Below are 23040 nucleotides of genomic sequence, written 5' to 3'. Positions count from 1 at the left end.
GCCAGAATTGTTTGGCTCTGAATGAACCAAAGAATACTTTTCCGGGTTGTCATCGTGTCTTATCTGACTGATAAATCATCTATCCCCCATACATTACAGATTGTAAGGCTGAAGTGAAAAAAAGATCCCAGAGAGTGGGTTAGTCTTTCACTTTTTCGTGCTTCTGTTGGTGGACCACTACAGTGGACAGAGAGTGCAGAGAAAATGGAGGGCTAGAGACGAGAAGAGGAGCATCTTTAGTTCAAATCACTTTTTTCTTTATATACAGCCTGCTGGTATTTGCACTTCGTGGTGCTGTTGCTGTGTTTCAGTATGATCTTTCAGGCTTCTTTACCCGGAGGTAAAGTTGTCATTGTGATGTTCCTAAGCTGAGGCCCTGGAGTAGAAAGCTGTCTAAGACACGGGGCCATAACTTACAATGCTAGAAATGTTTATTCTGTAGAATATTTTGTTAATAACTTCAGTGTACTAACCCAGTGATGATGAACTGCAAATATGACTTCACATGGTTCTTTAAAAAACCAAAACCAAAACAACAACAACAACAACAACAACAAACCCCGAGACTGGATGGTACTGCCCTATAATCACAGGAATTACCTATTTAGAATCAAGTGGAAATTTTTGTTTTAGGCTAATATGATTTTCAAAGCTAATATTTAGCAAATATACTAACGAAACAGGTGGATGACATGAATTGAGAAACTTCTCAAATTAACTCCACTATGAGCCTACTTGGCTCTTTTATTAGTCCTACAAGAGAAAATTTATAAAGAGACGTGTATTCAAAAAAATGCAAGACAATTTTTTCTTTTATTTCTCCTATGTTGTACAAAATGTCTCCACAAAAACTTGTTTCTAACATAACATTTTCACGGACAAATGTATCAAAAGACAACTTTCGGAAGGCCTCTCCTGTTACAGTTTGGATAGCCCCTGTGACATGTGCCTTTAAGTTAGAAAGGGCGAAAGTCTACCATCCTCTGTTCTCTGACGTGGATATAGGTCTAACTTTCTGGGGATCTGGCCAACTCACCCCCATCAACACCCTAACAGAGAGCTAGATTCCTCTTCTGTCCTTGGACTAATCCATGGTGAATCATCAGACCAACTAGGACAGGTCAGGATGCCAAAACCAGAGGGGAATTTCCTACTTCAGAGATTTGCTTGTCTAGCGACTGCAGTTATCACACATTTATTCCCTTAGTTTCTTCTTATTCAATACTGATAGATTAAGCTTTGAGGATTGTTTAGTTAGCTACATGTACTTTCCCTATTGACATTTGGCTCAAGACTAAGAGAGATTTATGAATTAGACCTTGAAAAGTTAAAAAAGATTGCTCTTTAAAATGGGAAATTTCAAAAAAAAAAAATGGGAAATTTCATTTCCCTACCTACCTGCCTATCTACCTTCTGACCGACTGACCTACCTACCTACCTACCTACCTACCTGCCTATCTTTTTATCTATCTATCTATCCATCAGTTGTCTGTCAGTCATCTATCTATCTAGCAATGTAATCCCCATCTTTTTTATTCATAAGTTGGTGGCGACTAAGGGGTAGAACGGTCTCAACCTTTAGTAGATGGAGAGCTAAATTTTGGGAGCATGGTGTATACATGTAAAACAGTCTTGTGGTAAAAGTGGGTATTAGTGGGAATAATGAAGAATAACAGTTTAAATCCATAATTAGAGTCGACAGCACACATGTCAGCAGATATCAATGAGTGTAATCATTGTTTTTCCTCTGCTTTTGATGTTGATCCACCAACTGTGGTGTGTTCCTTGTCCCGTTTCCAAACCAAATCTATTTAAAGCTACACTTCATGGGATTTGAAATCCAACACCCTGTTTACTCTTAAAGAACATGAAGTATCATTTCCAAATAGCTGGACTCTGCACTAGAACCAGTGCTGACTTCTGGCCTCCTGCAAATCATTGGCCATCTCCATTTTCTGCAGGGTGACTCATTAGAGGAATAATACCAAATTACTTCTCATGCACTTATTTATAATGCCCATATGAAATGTCCATTTTCATTTTTGTAAATTTGGCCTGGTCTGCCTTAAATAAAATGGATCAGCCGCTGGGTTTTTTTTTGTTGTTGTTTGTTTGTTCTCCTTTTGTTTTGAAGTAGCGTTAGAAACAGTAATCATGTGTGATTTCTTCTTTATTACCTGGATAGATTCTCATTGCTCTGGGGAGTGAAGCAGTGCACTCTGCGTGTCGTGTGGGCTGGAAGCAACGAGATTACAACTATCCAAGTCCACACATCAGCTGGCAGTGTCACCTAGGGCAAGGCCTCACCCCTCCCTGAGTCCATTTCAGCATTTGCTAATAGACATGGCATAACAGTTGATCATGGTTTTTCATCTGTTAAATGGTCCAGTAGCTAGAATATTATCCTTCTTCCTCCTGACATGTTTCCAGAATTCTCTGTGTGTCATGTGGAGAATTAATACTCTGTGTAGCTCTTAAGTCCTTGACTTAACAGAGAACAGTTACTGCTGGGGTTTTAGAGTCTATGTATCCTACAGTTGGGTATTGGACTATACCGGCTGCCCCAAGGCCCAGAGGCATACAATTTCAAGTTAGAAAGAGAAAGAGTCAGCATTCCTCTAGACCAGTGGATCTCAGCTTCCTAATGTTGTGACCCTTTGACACAGTTCCTTATGTTGTGGTGACCCATCTGTAAAAGTATTTCTTTGCTACTTCATAACTGTAATTTTGCTACTATTATGAATTGTAGTGTAGATATTTTTGGAGATAAGAGTTCGCCAAAGGGGATGCAACCCACAGGTTGAGAACTGCGGCTTTGTGTGATAACATTGTCCTATGTCTCGTTTTAGAGGGTCTGGTGAACTTACCCACTGTTAACACTGTTAACGAAAGGCGGACTTCTCTTTTGCTTGATTTTTTTTTTCCAGTGTGAATCATCAGTCTTGTTAGGACAAGTCAGTGTGTCAAAACCAGAGGGCATTTTCAGATTCAATCTACCCAACATTTCTAACTGAAGAGTTGGGAAACTTTGGGATAGTGGCGGGAATCTAATTGGTCTAAGGTGTTGGTGCCAATGCTAGACCAAAATGCCGTTTAATTTTATAGTTGCATAGTGTGTATGTGTGTGTGTGTGTATGTGTTGTAGATAGGCACACTTGTGCTCGTGAAGTCAGAGGTCAGTGTTGAGTGTTTCTCCCTCTGTCACTTTCCACCTTATTTTTGAGGCACCGTCTTTCATTGAACCTGGTGCTCAGGGGCTGGCTAGAGAGCTCCAGGCCCCCCCCCCCCCATCTCTGCCTCCCCAATGCTGCAGTTACAGGTGCGTGCTGCTAGAGCCAGGTGTCTCGTGGTACCAGTGGTCCATCTCAGTCCAGATATGTGCACAGCAAGTTCTTTACACACTCAACTATCTCCACAGCTTGAGATACGTTAGACGTATCTTCCTTTATCTGTCTTATTTCCCTAAATACTTCCAGTTTTCTTTTCCATACAAAATTAACATCAGTGTCAAAAAAAAAAAAAAAAAAAAAAAAGAAAGAAAGAAAAAAAGAACTCCATGCCCCCCCCCCCCAAAGACAAATATAGTAGACTTCCACCACTGTCACTAGTTCCATAGGAGAGTGGAGTCCATGTGGTCCTTCCTCTCCAAGGTCATTTGGCCCAGGCCTTACCATTATATGCTACTACCTTCTAGTGGAATATAGTGAGTGACGTGAAGCTGAGGATGACTTAGATGGCTGTGGACAAGGGGCAACTAAGCAGCAGGCAGGAGAGTACAAGTCCGCACAGAGTTCAGGGCCTGCTCTCCCAAGCTGATGGAGCTATCCAGCTGATCAGAGGGCCTCTCCCTTTCTCAGGCCCAGCTTATGCCTTCCAGTCCTAGGACTGGGCTGGAGCTAAGAAGCAGCCGGAGTGGCCATGGACCCTATACTTCTGAGGAAGAGCAGCAACTACCCAGAGGCTGCTGGACTTCGGTGCTTTCTATGAACCCAGTAACTTCACAGTTCTAAGATTTAGAGATTGGAAATTACTCTGTGGTTCAGATGCTTGCTGTGATCATTGCGTTAGGGCTGCAGGGGCGGCAGGACTTTTCTCTGGCCTCTGGCTCTCCGTCAGTGAGGTAAGAGTTGGTAGAGATGCTGGGAAAGGTTCCCCAACTTGGATTTTCTTGAGTTTCCACTTTGCCTCAGCCATCTCAGCAAGTTTCAGCCATGCTATGTGCAAAACACAGAGCATCTGTCTTGTTTAACATGAGCATCATTACGACATGGGCTGGGGGAGAGGAGACGGGGAAGGAAGCTCATGCATCCATGAATTATCTGAAAATACACAACCTCAAAGAATACCAGCTACTAAGAATATCAGCTACAGTTCAGCTCTATAGCTCCTCTGAAGGCTGTCCACATGTGAGTCCCAGGGAAGACAAAGATATTTCCTGTGTGATAAACCAGACCCTCCTTTCGGCTGGTTCATACTTTCTGGCTCTTGGATTTTCTTCACAGATCCTTGTTAGTCTTCCCCTCCAGACTCCCTTAGCATGACTTGGGACATTGACATACCTGTTAAGTGATTTCTTAACCTTGAAATTCTTATTCTACTTGCTTCATTTATTAATCATCCTTTCAGTAAATGTACTTTTTTTTCTGTTTCTTTTTTTTAATTCAAGTAATGTATTCAGATTACATCTCAGTTGTTATCCCCTCACTTGTATCTTCCTGTTTCCCCCCTCCCTCTTTCATCCTATTCCCCTCCCCTAGAGCTGTGACAGAAGGGGACCTCCTCCCCTACCTTATGATCACAGCCTGTCAGGTCTCATCCTGGTAGCCTGCTTACCCTTCCTCTACTTTTAACTTAGTATGTGAGTGCTTATAATTTTAACAAATTGTCTACTTTTAAAAGGTATTTTTTTTTAAATAAAGGACTCAAGCTTTTTTCCTTTTCCCCATATAAAGAACTTAAGCTTACAAAAGGGGAAAATCTTCTGAAATCAGTGTGTCTAGTAAACAGCCAAGTTTGGATTTAAATTCAGAGCATCTCCAAAATACAAGTAATTCCAGAGATCACATTGTGTATAAGTAGGAATCCTGGCAGAAAATGGCGAATGGGCCTCCTAGAAATGCAGTGGTTACATTTGGGGTCATTTGGTGAGGGGCAACATCACACCTTGGGAGTCAGTGGGAAAACCCCCTAATTAAATTCTTATCTCAACCTTCAGGCAGAATAATGAATGCCAAAGAGTTCTATCTAGTGCCTAATTCTTCTTGGTTTTGAAGCTTCTGGAATAGTTGTCTCTTTGAGATGAGGGAAAGCAAAGAACACTTAGGGTCACAGTGTCCTGAGGAGGCGAGTTATTGACTGAGGGGAGTCTGGTCCTTTGGGTGAACGCTGTTTCTTCTCTGTTGTGCTGAGTGTGGGGCTTTCTACGGAGGCAGATTTCTGTCCATGCATAGTTCCACATTCCAGATGTGAGCAGCTGGAATTTGGCTTCTGCCAAGTTGTAATGACTGCCACATGTGTGAACCTCACACTTAGTGCTGGTAACCCAGTGTGAGCTTATGTGGGAGCCAGAGACTGAGAGCCTATGCCAGAAGCAGAAGAGGCCTCAGGGGGTTGCCCCTGGCAACCCCCTCACAGTACAGGTGGGGCCAATACAGAGGACACAATTCAGCAAAGTTCACGCAGCAGGTTAATGGCTCCTTGGAAAGAATGGAGACAGGCTCCACAGCAGCGGCATGCAGGAATGCCTTCTGGGTTCCTTGTCTAACGCTGGCATGGCCTCTCCCTGAGAGGCAGATGTTCCAGCTCTGTTAGCTACGTGGCCCTTCCAAGGCTACTTGATTTCTTTGGGTCTCAGGTTTGTTGTCTCTAAAATGGAAATAAAACCCTAGTTGCCAAGTGGTTGGATAAATACTATCCTCTAAATCAGTGGTTCTTAACCTTCCTAATGCTGCGACCTTTTAATATAATTCCTCATGTTGTAGTGACCCCCCCCCAACCATACAATTATTTTGTTGCTGCTTTGCAACTGTAAGTGTGCTACTGTTATGAACCATAATATAAAAAATATCTGGTACATAGGATATCTCACATGTGACTCCTGTGAGAAGTCAGTCCACCTCTAAGGGGGTCCTGACCCACAGGTTGAGAACCACTGACCTAAGTCATTAGTCATCCTTATCATGGCCCCATGAGATAGAGAAAAACGGCTTTGTTGTTACCTGTTCTGCCTCCTCACTTGATCTGTTTCCGGCCCTTACCCATCAGAGCCTTGTATGGAGACTAGCAGTATCCATGCTACCTGGGAGCCTCCTAGAAACGCAGATCCCAGACCATCCCCTAAACCTCTTCAATCAGTCTGCACAGTTACAAGATCTCCTGGTGGTTCCCATGCTTGTTAGCATCTGAAGCGCATTCATCTAGGCCACACCCTGCTCATAACTGCTGGCTCCCTGCCAGCATTCTTGGGGCATGTGCTAGCCAGGCCTCCACATGGATGGAGGGAAGGCAGGCCGTGGAGCTACTCCTTGGGACCAGGGGAGGACTAGGCTGAAGGCATCCAGCCTGCTTTATCTTTTCAACACCCTTCATTTCCTCAGAAGTACTGCTGCTCACGGAAGCCAAACTGGAGTGGATTCCAGAGTCTCATCCCCAAATCCATGTTCTTTTTATTAGATCATAGTGTTTCAGTGGAGAGGAATGCGGGGCAGCGTGCATGATAAAGCTCCTTTCCCTGTAAGCTCTTCTACTCTGTTACTCAATTCCTACAGGGGAAGAATTAAAAAAAAAAAAAAAAAAGCTTGAGCTGAAAGCCAGAATCCTGCAGCTTAATCAGTTATTTTCCTTTTCTAATGAGGGTGACTATTGTGAAATAAGTAATTATTAATTACTCAAAACTAATGAAATATTTTAGTTTCCTTGCTGAAAAAGCATATGGAAGCTAAGAGAAAGCATATGGGTGTTTTTTTGTGGAGCATATTGGTGGATGGACAAATTAAGGTGGTGCCAATATGCCTTAGCTGTCTGGCTGGGGCCATCCCTACACTACATGTGCTGGCATCTGAGTCCCTGTCTGCATAAGGGATTCTACAAGCTGCCCTGTGATTCGTGCGCTGGGTTGCTTTGGGAGGGACAGAGCTCCGCGTCATAAATCCTTCACATGCTTGTATTCTGACATTCTTGGTTGAGTGTGGGTGCAGTGTCAACCCTGCAGGGCAAGTGGCTGTGACGGGGCTCTCTTGTAGATGATTCCAGTCCTGCACAGTAGGTGGAATGAGCCTGGCTGGCTAAGGACTCAGTGTTGAGGGTTTGTCATCCCAACAGTGTACCACACACTACAGGCAGTACCTTATTAGATGGCTGAGCTGGGACCTCCTGGCTCCCACAAAGGATCCTGTGTGAGTCACGTGGGCAGAGTTCCAACTCCACATTGTGACTTGCTTGCTTCTAAAGGGGCACGGTAGCTATTGCTCATGGGCAAGGCTGCATAGCCAGGCTGTAGTCTGTGCCTACAATTCTTTTCTTTTGTTGCATACTTACCTGTTAAAACATTTGGTAGATTGGAAGTAGTTTAACTGCGTACGTGTGAACTTAGAAGGTTCTGAGGCAACATGGTCCATTTGAGATGGTACCTGTCATTCAGAAAAGCAGAATTTCATAGAGATTTAAATTTCTGGGTATTTATTTATCAACTATATAAAATAGCTTGCACTGGCATTTAGGGATGGAGCGAGCAAGCCAGACAGGATTCAGGGCCTTGTGTGAGCCTACTGATACCTCTTGGAGTGATGCGTGAGCCCAGAGGTTCCTTGTGGGGCTAGGGAATTTGGAAAATGCTCTTTTTCTTGGAGGTTTCTTATATACCCAAGGACTGGAGTTGGCTTTGAAGATAGTTAATTGGATCTTGATATAGCAATAAAAGGAGCTAAAGCATCAGTCTCTGACATGCAAGGAAAAGTTTGCTTTAGGCAGATAAGGACCAGGAATGCCAAAGAACTGGACGGAGATCACAGAAATGTGTTCCTGAGAAAAACACTTTTCTTTCTTCTTTCCTGTCTTCCTTCCTTCCTTCCTTCCTTCCTCCCTCCCTCCCTTCCTTCTTCCTCTTCTTCCTTTTGTGTGTGGAAATTTGAAGTCTCTTCATCTGCAGTACTTGAGCCTTGGACAAGCTAATTTTCCAGAAGCCTTGAGCTCCAGCTGGAACTGAAAGATTTCTTACTCACCCAGCCAAATAAGCCACCTAGGTAAATCTGCCCTGCAAAGTGGCAATGGGACAAGTCCAAGGCCCACACAGGCTTTTTTTTTTCATTGCTTTGCTTCAGTGATGAGTGAGTTGGTGGTCATTTTTGCAGCCTCCACTGTAGGAAACATGGAATGTTAAAGTGACCCAAGATTGAAGCCACTAAATTCAACAAGCCTCTGAGACTGATAGCCTTTCTGCTGCAGAGGTTCAGCTCTTGTGACATCCTCCCCAACTTTCCCTCCACCGCTTCCCTCATTTGTCTGCATGGTTCTTGCTTCCCTGTCTGAAGGACCAGACAGAACCTATTGGGGAACACCTCTGTGCCCAGCACTTAGCTTTGGAATTTAACTTTCTTATTTTTCCTTTTTCCTTTGAGGTAGAGCCTTGAAGTCCCAGGCTCCTCAGTAGCTGAGATTAAAAACGCATACATATCATCACACCTGGTTCAACTTTATTTTATGACTACATTTTATTTTGTATTGCTGTCTATCTATTGTCTCCTCTCCCTTAATTTCCTGGCACAGTTCACTAGACACAGACTTCAGCGAAGCATCACATAGAATTGTATTCTTCAATAGTGTTTCCCTCTGCTGTTGCTTGTATCTGAGCTGGGTATGAAGTTTACATGCTTAAAGTGTGTTAGAGCCCGAAAGGAACTTAAAATAATCAGTGTCGTGTAGACCTCCTGTTTTAACCTGTCTGGTTATTGGCAGGCCTGAAGTTGCTGTCCCCATCTGACCAAGCCTTAGAGTTATTGACTAAGAGTTATCAACTTAGAGTTGGTTTCAGGGGGTCACAAAGTACCAATTAGCAGGCCTCGGATGTCTTCTTTGTTTCTTTGAGAGACCATTAGGGACAATGTGGTACAGGTGGCATCAGTGCTGGCTCTTACAGATGGACACAAGACAGCAGTCACTGGGTATCTGCTGTGTGCTACATTCTATGCTACCCGTTGTTACCAACAGCTAGAGTTTTCATTCCTCCACCAGGGAGGGAGACTCGTTGCTTAGCAATAGGGCTTTTCACAGAAGCTCTCATTTGTAGACATTGAGGAGTAAGGTATGGTGGTGTCTAGGTGTGTCCCTTTCACAAAGCAGGTGCAGGCCTCTGTGGGGCGCTATGCATGCCTGCTACAAGAGATGAGGGGTGACACCAGCAGACGTTGTGATCAGAACTCAGACATGAGGGCCCATGGTGAACAGGGAGGATGGAGTTCTCCCAGCTTCTTGCCCACGTGTCTTTGGAGGGGTACGGGATGATGTTTTATTGAAGTTTGTAGTGTGGTTTCACGTGCTCTCAGAGCATACTTTCCTCTCTGTGCTGTCTTTTGGTCCCAGTGAGAATCTTTCCTCCCTAACATTCATTTCTCTTCTCTTTCTTTTGCTTCTCCTACCTAAGTAGCCCACGGTCCTGAAGTCTCTCTGATAGCACTCTCTCTGTGTTTGGCTGTGGACGTGCTGGCAGAGAGACAATTCACAAATCTGTTAAGCCCATAGTAAAAATAGCTTATGATCTATGGGACTCGGTATTAAGCAAGATGATATTAACGAGGTTTGAGCGCTGCTCTGAAATGAGGCAGCTGCGCGGGCATATTGGCTGTGTTTCCTTCCTACCTCTGGCAGCTTGCAAGCAGTGTTACCATGGCACTCCTTGGGCTCCGTTTAGATCAGCTATTTTCTGAAGGAGTCCCTGACCTTCCCCACAATAGAAACTGTTGATGTGGTCATGTCAGAGCCTCTTCAGGATCAGTTTGACTGCTGAGCCCCCAGATGTCAGTTGGAAACTGTAGGACAGAGGCATGGCAAGTTTATGGGCGGGAGGTGCTGTTAAACGTCTTCTAGCACTGCTCAGTCTGTGGGTCTTGGGGCCACGGAAGGTGAGTGGCTTGAGCTCTGATTCCCACTCGGCTGATACTCCACCCTGTCACTTTGACCCTGCCTCACTTTCTTCTGTAACTCAGAAGGCTGGGAACGGAGCCGAGTTGGGACATCACTGTTTTTGGAAGTGGTTAGAGAAGGCACCATAACTCGGTCCATAGAAAGAAGTACAGCAAGGTGTTATAGCTTACATGTGTGCCTCCAAATCAATGAGTTTAAAATGTAATCACAATACAGCAGCATGGCAGGTGGGCCCTTACAACAGGTGCTTAAGAGTAGAAAGGCTCTGACATCATGAATAGTTACCATGGAGATCGGGAGGTTATCTCAGTGGGGCTAAGATAACATGAATTTTACCCCCACTTGCTCCCCTGTTTTGGTCTTTACCTTTTATCAGGAGATAAGGCAAAAATTCCCTCATCAGATGCTGCTGTAGTGGTCTTGGACTCCCCAAAGGCTGTGGTCCAGATAAACCTTCATTCTTTCTGAGATGTGTAGTCTGAGCTCCTCTGTTAGACCCACACAGGTGGACTAAGGTGAAGAGTAGCGCACTCAGAGCAAGGCCCAGGGCTGCCGAACTGTACCTAGGGCCCCTTTTTGGAGCTTATAGACCAGGGCTTTCCCATCCTATTCCACATCTCCAGGCAGAAGAGTAATGGCACAGCCTCTGTTGTAGACCCTTTTCCTGTTGCCGTGTCCAACAGCACAAAGTTGCACAGAAGTTATTTGATGCCAGTACCAGGCTTTGTTTTGTACTTTACCATCCAATGCCATGAGCTCTTCTAAAAGCATACTGTCACATGTGAAACAAGTGCAAGTTCTTAGGGACCAAAATTGTGACTTGAATGACTTTCCCTTCCTTCTTCCTTTCCTCCCCGTCTTTCAGCCATGGCGTAAAGTACCTAGGGATCTAGGTACTTTACAGTAAAGTTTTGTTGTACTGAATTTAGTGAGGTTGACATAATTTTGTTAATTGCTGCTGGAAACTGGCAAATTTAGATTTGGGGGAAGTGTTGTCACCAATTTAGATTTTATTAAGACTTCTGGTATGTTATTTAATATTCATAAAGACCAATATACTTTCGTTATCTTCTTTTTGCAATGAAAATGAAATTCACCTTAAATAAGTGCTTGTGGCTGGAGAGACGGCTCCTCCGCAGTTAAGAGCACGTGCTGCTGTTGTAGAGGACCTAGGTTTGATTCTTAGCACCAGGTGCCTCACAACTATCTCTTTCCTCTAGTTCCGGGATCTGATAGCTGCTTCTAGCTTCTGTGGCCAGCATGCCTGTTGTATACAGACCAGCGTGCAGACAAACACCATTCACCTTAAATTTAAAAATTAAATATACATATAAAAGTTAAGTGCTTGAGAGTTGATTTGTACCTGAAATTCATTTGCATACACTGTACCGTCAGCTCTGTTCTGCCCCAGCCCTTAGAAGTTTTATCTCTTTCCCAGAACTTCTGGTCTCTACTCAGGAGTCCCCAGCACTTGAAGATTGTGGCAGACCTCCTTAATAAGAGTTTGGGAAATTACTGTGAAGACCCAAGTTTAAAAAACACATTATACTTCAAGGAGCACAGTAACTAAATCAATTTTCTCAGCTGGCCCTGGGAAAAGTACTACATTTCTTCCTAATTTTCTTTCTAAAATTTCCAGCAACTTTTGAAGTAGTTTGTGTGACTCTTTTTTTAATAATGGCGTATACAGAACATGGGATGGGGTCTTCTTGCTCCACAAGATTTGATTAAGTGAGCAGATAGTGCAATGATTTCTCTTTGCATTATAGAAGGACACAGGGATTTTTGCATTTGACCATTTAAGGCTTTATTTAATATTTGCCTTATTTATTGAGTGGCACTCATTTTGCTTTCCTAAGTTTGGTAGATTTTGGGTGAGTTCTATTTAGAAATTGTATTGTGTGTGGGTGTAAGCTGTACATGTGTGCATGTGCATGTGTGCATTGTACTGTAACATGTGTGAAGGTCAAGGACAGCCTTATGGTGTTGGTTCTCTCTCAGCTTTGTCTTGTTATATGGGGTGAATTCAGGTTTCAGGCTCACACAGTGGTCGCCTTTACCATCTGAGCCTGGATGAGTTTTATCGATAGCATTTTATTTATTGATAACATTTGCATCTTTTCTGAGAAGTCACAAACCTGGATCACGGAATTGGATCAGTTTTCTTTTTATATAAAGAATAATGTACTCAGAGAGAACATTGATGTCTAATTTAAACTTCAGTGTTGACCCAGAGCTAACCTCTAGTAAGTAAAAATCTGGCTATATATAGCTCTCTGGTTTCTTTCCTGTGACTTTCCAGGTGTTTGGAGAAAAGTAACTGGGATAATAATAGTGTAGAAAGTTGAATACAAAAGACAAGTATCCATGTTGGTGTCCCTTTGTATTTTATACAAAGTGCTCCCTCCCCCCCCCCCCTCTCTCTCTCTCTCTCTCTCTCTCCATATGAGTGCACTTATGTACTATCTTGTCTGGCAGCAGATGTGAGTGGGTGCAAAGACCCACAGCCAGACATCCTATGGTGAGAGAGTCTAAATTGGAGGTCTCTATCTATTTGGTCTTTCCCCTTGTAGCTCAGGGAACCCCAAGGAAAGGGAGAGTCCAGGTCCTAGGAGTCAGAGGATGGATGACACCAGGAGAGGCTGGCCCATTGTACCAACTAAGCAGGCTTCATGTGGGCTCACAGCAACTGAAGTGCTTGTAAGCTCAGGGCCTGCCTGGGTCTGCACCAGCCCCTCTATTCATGTTATGGATGTTACGTGGTGTTCTTGTGGGGCTCCTAATAGCAGGACTGGGTGCGTGTTATCTGAATCTTTTTCCTGCTCTTGAGATGCTTTTCCTTCTGTTGGGTTGCCTTGTCTGGCCTTGGTGTGAGAGCTTTTTGCCTTGTCTTAATGCATCTTGTTTTGTCCTGTTTGGCTGTTGTCTCTTGCTCTTTTCTGAAGAGAAACTGGGGTCAGGGGTGGGTGGGAATGGGGCTGAATCTGGGGGTTTGGGGGCAAGCTGGGAGGAATAGAGGGAGAGGAAACTACGATTGTCATGTATTGTATGAGAGAAGAATCTATTTTTAATTTTTAAAAAAGGGAAGAAAAGAATTGCAAGGAGAATGAAAAATTGGTGGGCTTTAGTATCAGATGGAAGTCAAATATTATATTTTCTATCAGAAGACTCGTAGATAGTAACATTTTTGTTTACATTTTATTTAACTGCTACTGATAGCCACACTTTGCTTACTTGTATTAAGTTGCTTGTGAATACTAACAGTAACTCTCCCTAATAAATAAAGGAAAATGTTTAAAAAAAAAAACAAAGGGAAAAAAGGCAAACAATCCTCCACCTTCCCCCACTCTCCCAACAAAAAGCAAAAGCAAAAATCCAAACTGCCAAAAAAAAAAAAAAAACAAAAAAAAAACCCATCACTTTGTACCTTGGCTGTTCCCATAATTCTCTTCACTTTGGGTTTCTCCTGTGTCTGTTTTCTCCTGGAGATCTGGAGCACCCTGAAGACTGGAGGGTATCTTACATATGTTTGTGACAATGGCTTTCTGAACTTGGGAACAGGAAGTTAATACACTATTTCTAAAAATCCTTTGTGGGAACACAAAAGGCTTATTCAGAGTCTCTTTATAAGTCACCCCGTCAGTCACCCCATCTTCTCACTCCATGGGCTTCCTGCCAACGAAATATGTACGTCAGGATTGGAATAGCTGTTGTATACACTAGCCCAAAAATGTCAGGGAAGGAAAAGGTTTCCTATCTTATAAACTGTTTCAGAGCTAGACAAATATACACGTGTAATATATAGAGGGAATATATATGTACATGTATATGATCTGTTCCCTGTCACAATATTTAACCCAAAGTGCTATTTACAGTAATGAATCAAAATGTCAGCTTTAAAAATACAAAGTGTCAAAGTGTTCCCACGTTGCAGAAAAGTTTGATGTGACAGTTTGCTAATCATATGACTGTTACATCAAATGTGCCTCACAAAGCCTTTTTTTTTTTTTTTGCTCAGCACTCTTGTCGTGTGGGCCCCTCATACTGTCTGGGTAAATTCCTGGTTCAAGACTAAGTGGTGGAGCCCATTTTGGGTTGTGTGTCTCCTGTACCTCGTGCAAAGGCTGCTATGTTTTTCTGTAGTTAAAAATGAATGGATTTTACATCATTTCAGAAGTTTGATTTTGTGTTTGACACATCTATGAATAGTAACTTTTTTTTTAAACTTTACTGTAACTTTCTATTTTCACTGCAGAACCTTCCATGGAACTGGAGCCCATAGAGTGTGCAGTGTAGAGTGTTCCCCAGCTGCTCTCCCCAAGGTCTCCTTAACTATCTGTGCTTGTTATTGGTTTCTCTTTGACCTTGGATATAGTTGTGAATTTTGCTTGGCACATTGTTTATGTCAACTGGGTCATCCTTATACAGGGGCTGAGTTTGGAAAACACAACCTGATTCCTTAAGAACAAAGAAAAACCCCCAAAAAACTGACATCTGTGCTTTTACTACTTCTGTGCCCACGGGCCACTCTTATTCTGTGTGCCTCAGTTTCTTCTGACGAGTCGTAGAGGGTGAAATTTGATAGTACCAGTTTTTTTTTTTCCTCAAAATGTATCCTTGATGGGGATGGTGGCGCATGCCTGTAATCCCAGTACTTGGGGAGGCAGAAACAGGTGGGTGACTGTTCAAGGCTAGCCTGTTCTACAAAGAGAGTCCAGGATAGCCAAGGCTACGCAGAGAAACTTTGTCTCAAAACAAACAAACAAACAAACAAAAAACAAACCAAGTATCCACTAAGGACGGTAAAGCTTGGAGAAGCAAAGCTTTTAAAGATGGAGAATGAAGTGAGCGGTGTAGTGTCTGGGTCAAGCAAATCTGGATGCTCTTGACTGTTAATGTTTCCTCTCTTATGCAATTGTACTGAGGCTGGAACTGTGTACTGTTAGCACCAGTCATACAGTTTAGTCTGAGGGTAGAATGTTCTCTGACTTCTGTGGCTTCTGCCCTCGGGTTGTTAGTGGACAGCGCTGCCAATTGCTCCTGCCTGCTCTGGTCCCAATGTATGTCTGCTCAGAAGTTGCAGTTCTCCACACTGAGAGCTGACAGAGGGACTTCTGAGAGTTCACCGTCTGTGTCTGTCTTTAGTCCTTACCTCATTTCTGCTCTTAACTTCCTTTTCTCTTTGTGCTGCTGAGGATGCAGTGCAATGTCTTGGACCTGGTAGGTGAGCTCTCTGCCGCTCAGCTGTGTTGGTTATGAACTGTTACTGTGCATAAATGTATGCTCCCCCTGTCCCTCCCCCCCATAGTACAAGGAATGTCAGATAAACCTATAATCCTGTCAAGTGTCTCATCTGCTCTGGTGGCAAATGTGAATTTTATTCTTAGTGAGCTCCTCTCTCTGGTTTGGGAGAAGGAAAGACACTCCAAACTCAAAATTTTTGTGACTGATCACTCCTTGGCCATTTCATTTGTTGATTTCTACTCTATTCTCTTCCGTTCTCCCCTGCACACACATTCATCACCACCATGAGCCTCTTTCCTTTGCTGTTTGCCTGCACACATCCCCAGATACGGCAGAATAACCCGAGGTAAAGCTCTGAAGTATAGATGAGGTCAGATACTATCAGCAGAACAGGCAGTTGGTCATAGGCGTGCATTTGTAAGAACTGTCAAAAGTCTGTAAGTTTCAATAAAACAAGTTTCTCAAGGGTAAAATAATGTATCCCGACTATGGGGATGAAAATGAATGCCTGTTTCCCAGATACTGAAATCTCATTCCTAAATTTAAGTATGGCTATTTTAATGGCTGACGTTCACATGTGAGAGAATGACCACATACTGTTTTTGAACGAATGCTGAATTCTTTCCTGTAGTACAACACTCTAATAATGCCACATGTCTATAACTGTGTGAGCCCACAGCAGCAGCTGAGGGCCATCTTTCAAGCGCTCTTTACAAAGTCCCCTGCAGCCCTGGAGGTACACCTGATAGGTCATCCCTTTCTCTCCTCAACATCTCATTTTTTTGATCAGTGCACTCCTTCCTAGTGTGAGCCGCCTGCTCCTTTGTATTTGCCGTGGCTCTACCTGAGCCTTGAGCCCTTCCTTTCCACACACCCATCCTTCAGATCTGTGAATCCCGCCCTCTGCTGACTCGGTTTAGTAGTCCTCAGGCAGTGTGAGGTGGTCGCATTTTTATTAAGCTCCTAGCTAATGCTGAAGTAGCTTTTGGACTCACTGTGCTAGTTCTCCGAACTCTTCATATGAGCCTGGGGGTTGCCATGCATAGATTTGTACGTTGATGGCTGTGGGTAAATTTGTGAATTCCTAAAATAACATTGTCTGCTGTCAGAATACATCATGAGGAAGTGCCCTCCGGATTTTTGTTAGAAAGCACACCCTTTCCTCCAGTAAAGTGTTGGTTACTCTTTTTATTTCTGAGGGGGAAACATCACAGGAGCACCTTAAGGAAGGAAGGAAAGATCTCTTCTGCCTTCTGTTTACAGCAGGCAGCACATCACAGCAGGGTAGTCATGATGTCAGGGCCTTGAAGGGTGTTGTCATGTGCATTGGCAGCCAGGAAGCTGAGTGGTGAATGTTGGCATTCCCTTTTTCCTCAGCCCAGGTAATGGTGCTGCACCCAATTAATGTAGGCCTTCTCTTTTTAGTTAGCCTCATCTAGTTGGTCCCTCACTGGTATGGCCAATGGCTCCTAGATGACACTAGAGACCAGTCTACCTGACAGTAATAGTAATGACAAATACCACTCTGCATAATAAAGGCATGGCACTGCAGAGGACATTTTGGCTCAGAGAGCTTAACTTCCCTGTTGGAGATCTCAGTTTAAAAGAGATTAACCAGCTATTGTATAAAGCACAGTTTACTAGGGGACAAAGGATAGGTCAGGAGGGAAGGCTGTAGGAACACATATTGGGCTTGGGCAAGGGGCAACAAGAGGTGATGACATTTGAATTCCCTTTTGGTAGATGAACTTGAGGCTAAGGATGTGCCAGAGAGATGGACAGCATGCTGGTTCTCTGAGCAGCTCTGAGTTTTTTTCCAGACAAAATTATGGGGAAAGGAACATGGGAGCTTCTCCTTTGAAGATCCTCTGTTGATACTCTAGGCCACTTGACTATGATGATGATGATGATGATGATGATGATGATGATGATGATGATGATGATTGTCTTTGTGCATGTGTTTGCTTCTTTATAGACTATTTCTTTGGCGCCTTTCTATTCATTGCCTTCTTCCCTGGTCCTTCATTTCTGCCCCAGGTATCTAATCAATGCTGCCATCTTTCTTTGGTTTTACTTTTCCATCCAGATAATTTTTTAAATGACCCTCCATCTTGTGCTGTTCATCTCTTCTTGATTTGCATCTTTAGCAGTAGACTCTGCCCTGTTTCCCTGTGTTGATTTAGTGTGTGTGTGTGTGTGTGTGTGTGTGTGTGTGTGTGTGTGTGTGTGTGTGCTGTGAACACATTGATTTGCTGTCTGTGTCTGGGTCACGCTGTTCACAATGGCATGTGTGTAGTCAGCAGGGTATGAATTGTGCCTGATGTGGATGGGAGGACACGAAGACGCAGCACAGGAAACATGCTGTTAGTCTCTGTCACAGAGTCCCAACTGTTAGGGCTCGGCTTGTCAAAGACTGGGTCTGTGGCCCCATCAGCACGCCTTTGGCTGGCTCAACTTTATATTTTGATGCTTATAATAATGTAAGATACATTATATCAACTGGAGCAAGGCAGTTTCACTATCCACCACGTTATTAATTCCAGATGGGAAAATTCATTAGGGCTCAAGTTTTGTTTGAGGCCCAACTGTTTTTAAATTATTATTACAATTATTATCTATTTATTTTTTTTTAAACAACTGATGGGAAGAGAAATGTAACAGCTGTGTGATTAGCAGGCCATGAAATTAAAAATGTTTTGCATAGAATCAAGAACGTGTTTACTACAGAATTTCTCATCGGAGAATTAAGTGTCATTAAGATTGGCCACAAGATGTTCCCTCTCACCAGTCGAGTTTGATTGCCACACCCACTTCTTTGCTAAGAGCCCTTCAGCCTTCTCCGCTGGGACTTGCTTGTGGACACTTCAGGAAGGCAGCATCAGCTGTAATGATGGCGAGAGGCAAGGGAACAGCCATGGGGGTTGAGCTTGGCATGTAGCAAGCCAGCAGTTCAGCTTCAGTGAAGAATGTGCAAGTTCTAGTTTGAAGATTAGCCAAGTTAGCAAAGATTGCAGCCCAGTGGCAGCTTGTGTCCACAGAGGCGGACTAAGCTGCTAGGCAAGCTTGCTCATCTCTGTGTCCTTCACTTCTATAGCCCTTTCAGTCTTCTTCTAGAAAATACTCCACCCTTCCATTGGCTGTGATGTTGGCAACCTTTTGTAGAAGCCAAACATGCTAGCAGAATGTCTTAACCCAGGGTTGAAGAGAATTTTATTTTCTTCTCCAACTGCATGAATTTTATGCATCTCATGCCTCATCACCTTCTTACTGAATTTAGGTAAAAACAGGGTCTCCTAAGGGTTGCTATGGGGAGTGACAGAGTGAATCCTGGAAAATATTCAGCTGTTTGACACTCGGCTTCATGGTTCACACGCAGGTAATGTTAGCTACCTCTTCCTTTCCTTTCTTTCCCTTCCTTTTCCCTTTCCCTTCTTCTCTAGCCTTTTCTTCTGCCTTCCTCCGGTCTTGTGCTGTTGGCGGTAAAACCCATTACACATGCATGTGCTGGACCACTGTACCCCCATCCTGAGCCCCACCTCCAGCTATTCATACATGAAATAGATTGTTCTGTATCTGAAGGCGCTTCCTAAGGTGTATTGCTCAGCCTCCAACCCGGAACTCCTTGGCTCCTTTTGTCTTACCGCCTTTAACAGAGTCTCTCCTGTATGATGCTTACTGGCATCAGTCTTTACACAAATTTTCTTATTTTTAAAGAGACATTTTGATTACATTTAGCTGTGCGTGAGTGCTTTAGCATGGGCATGCATGTGTGTACACACACTACTGCATGCATGTGGGGGTCAGAGGACAACTTGTGGGAGTTGCCGTGCAGGACCTGGGGATTGGTGATCATTCATTTTGTTTTGTGGGAATGCTGCTACTCACTGAGCCATATCGCCAGCTCCAGCTCTACCTTCATACTTGTTAGATTAAACATACCTAGCCCATTCCTTTAAAGGGTTGACATTTGGGGAAAATGGGGTTGGCGGCAATTAATGCAGGGAGCTTCTCTTGGAGACAGACACGAAAGCCATTTAGATACATTTTTATGGGATTTGTGGTTATCAGAGGACAAAACCAACAATTTTTGTTGGTATCTAAGACAAGTGCAGACAAATAGAGCTTTCTAGAAGGAAAAGCAGTTTGAAATGTCACCAGCCCACTGGGCAGAATTTGACATGTTTCTCGGCTGTGAAGGGTGTGAGCTATGCCTGTTTGTTTGTTTTGTTTTGTTTGTTTTGCTTTTTTCCTCTCTGTTACCATGGTCAGCTTTGAGGATGGGTGTTACTGTTGCTGACACCAAGGCTTTCGCATCAGGGGGATGTGGCTGGATGTCAGTGGGACAGAATATCAGGCAGAAGCAGTGTGAGCGAGGATGAGCTCAGTCTTCCGTCACAGCGACCACGTGGCGGTAGGATGGTTCAGGTCATGACAGTGGGACCTGGGAGATGGCTGTCACGTTGCAGCTGTAGGCAGAAAGCAGAGACCTAGAGTGGTGACTGAGCACTTTCAAAGTCCTGCCCATAGTAGCCTATGCCTACCAGCTCAGCTCATACCCTAACGGTTCCAGTCCCCCCAAACTGCTTTCCTATCTGAGGATCAGAGGTTCAAACACATGGTCGGCAGCTAGATGCTTCCTCCACATCCCATGACTACAGTGAGCCAGGAAGGAGCCACTGGCACAGCCTATTGAGTGCTCCCTAAAAAGGGCTGGTCTGTTTTCTATGAGAGATGGACTTGAATAGAAGGGACAAAGGCTGAAAATGAAAGTCTGTACAAGGTGTGTGTGTGTGTGTGTGTGTGTGTGTGTGTGTGTGTGTGTGAGAGAGAGAGAGAGAGAGAGAGAGAGAGAGCGTGCACTCTTTATTAAATCAACTAATAAAGGGATGCTACAGAGTCCCAAGTCTTATTTATTTATTTACTTTGTTTTTTGTGAGTTTAAAGCATATATGTGATCGAAATTGAAATGTACATGAAAACATCAGATTTCATTCCCTATGCCTTTAATTTCTTGGGTGCCAACATTTACTTTCTTTGCCATTAAAAAGTGAGCTGGGTGGAGTGGAGGTAAGAGAGTAGTTCCTGGAATGGCCTTGTGCTGGACAGCAGATCTGGATGCCAGAGTGCCTTTCCTATAGGAGGTCCTCATAGTGCTGCCAGCAGCCCTGCACTGGGTAGCCAGTACCGGTTAGTGCTGTCCTTGATGCATTTCTCCTCTCTGCAATTAAAGGAGGTTTTTTAAAAATTTTCTATCACTTTTAGAAAGGGCCCCATGAGGCCCCCAAAAAGTGCATGTAGCTGGCCAAACACTCTATGCCATAGCTGTGAAATCACCAGGCTGCAGTTGTGGCCAACACCCCAGAACATGTACCAGCAAGTGTTGGAAGTAAGCAGGCAGCAGTTTCTCCGTGGGCGGAATGCAGACACAGGGAACACTCACCCCTGAGTTGCTGCCCTTGTTCTAAACATCCCTGGAGTTCTCTCTCTCTCTCTCTCTCTCTCTCTCTCTCTCTCTCTCTCTCTCTCTCTCTCTCTCTCTCTCTCTCTCCCCACATCCCTGCACACCCCCCCCCACCCTGGAAAGTTTTTCCAGCCTTATTCTTGTGTACTTGGCATACGAGAAGTTTATATGTTCAAGATGGGCAGTATATTTTAACATACGGTACACCGTATGAAATGGTGATGACAAGTGAGCGAATAGTTTATAGCCCCACATAGTTAGGTTTTTTGAATGTGGGGATAATAGCAGGTAAGGTGTCCCTTGACAAATCCCATGTGTAGTGGCAGTGTCAACTGCTGCCCTCTTGCTGGGCACTGGACTGTAATACGTCTTACCTTGAGTCACTGAGCATTGTATCTTGTCTCCAGTGGCTTCCTCCCCTTCCTCAGTCCCTGGTAACCTGTATTCCCTCTGTTTCCTTGGCTAATTACGTCAATACCCACATGTACCTAACATCATGCGTTACCGTACTTGGTCTTTTCTTGCTGTTCTCGGCTTATTTTAGTGGACATGATTTTTCCAGGTCCATCCATATTGTCAGAAGTGGCAGAAACAAACTTTTAAAAATATATTGTATTTATTTATTTATTTATTTATTTTTGAGATGAAATCAACCATGACTGCTTTCTATTTACTTAAAGGGTAAAATATTTTAATTGGTGTGCATCTATATCCATCCATATAGCTATATCTATCCCATATTTCGAAGTCTGTCAGTGGGCACTGGGTTGTTCTGTGTCCGTTCATCGTGAATACTACAGGGTGTCTTTGAGAACTTGTTTTTGCTATAAGAACAGGTGTGGTGCTGGGGATGGCAGATGCTCACCTGGGAGCCACCTCTCCTGGCCCTGTGTTTTGCAGGCTTTGGGGGAAGGGTGAAACAGGTGATGGAAGTGGTTTCCTCACTTTCTTCTATACATCTCCTTTCTTCTTCTGCACTCTATCTTTGTGCTCTAATCTTTCCCTGGTTACCTCAGCTCTTCTATATGTATTTGTGCGTAGGGACACTTCACTTCTGCAGACTCTCTTTCTGGGAAGGGCAAGCCATGCCTTCTTTGTTTTCTTTCTGATGATGTTCTCCCTTTGAATTGATAGCAGGGTGGCATTCCTCAAAGTCTTAGAGAAATGTCAAATGAGAATGTATCCCATGTGTGTGTGAGAACAGAGGCCCCAAGACAAACACTGACAAGGACTGCAGGGCCTTTCAGTTAGGTAAGCCTATATTAGTTTTGTTCCCTTGCTAGCTCTCTGCTTGATGTTGTCATGTTGTCTTTCTGACATAAGGAAAGTGGATTTATTTTTAGTAAACTGTAAAGGGGGAGAAGGGGAGAAGGAGGAGGGAGAGGGAGAAGAAATAGGAGGAAGAGGAGGAGGAGGAGGAGGTAGAAAGAGTTTGGTCAGCATTACCTAGTATCACATAGGACTGTGAAGAACCAGTCCTTCTAGGTTGAAATTGCTTTTATATCCCAAGAAACAGAAGTCTTTTTGAGTCACAAAAGTTGTAGCATATGTTGTCCATGTATTATTATGTGGCAGATCTGTTATAGATAAAAATAGCATTAAATGTAACACTTGATAGTGAATATAATGTAATAGTAAATATAATGCTGGTAAAAATAGTTAAATGTATGCGTTCTCAATTATATGATTTAGTTTGATTCTTGGGATAAGCATGGTGCCAATATAAAGCTATATCCTTGTTATAGTCACTTTGCATGCTTGACCAGTCTTTCCTAACTTGTGCTGCAGAACTGCCAGTTCCACAAAGTCCATATCATTTCTAGAGCCCGTGCTCCTTTGTCCATCCATTTTGAGGATCGTCCTTGCATTTTTAGCAAGTCTAAGCTTGAGGTTCCAACAAACGAACAGACAGACCTAACTTTCCTTCCTGCCATACTCAGTGTGGATTTTGCCAAATTAATATTATATTGGAAAAGCTTTGTCCATAACATCCAAACTCTAGATATTCTTTGGCCAACCTGACTTCACTATTAAAATCCTTAAGGTTCACTCTGTGTTCTTGTAGTCTTGCGTGAAATCACTAAGTCATTTTAGCTAAACTGTAGACCTCTACCTGCCTTTTCTCTCCTCAGGGTATGAAGTGTTAGGAGGAAGAGACTGTGTAGAGTCTGGGTAATATCAGGGAAAAGACAGCATTG

The 23040-nt window shown here is 43.5% G+C and overlaps 1 protein-coding gene across 14 annotated transcripts in view; it reads left to right on the top strand.

Moving 5' to 3' along the window:
- Positions 1-23040, top strand: part of LPP (LIM domain containing preferred translocation partner in lipoma) — a 604427-nt gene that overhangs the window by 156605 nt on the left and 424782 nt on the right. The window lies entirely within an intron of this gene.

This window comes from Acomys minous (assembly GCF_964271855.1).
Source record: "Acomys minous genome assembly, chromosome: 11".
In the NCBI taxonomy this organism is placed as follows: Eukaryota; Metazoa; Chordata; class Mammalia; order Rodentia; family Muridae; genus Acomys; species Acomys minous.
Note: the sequence above shows the minus strand (reverse complement) of the source record. Positions and strands in the feature narration are given on the sequence as shown.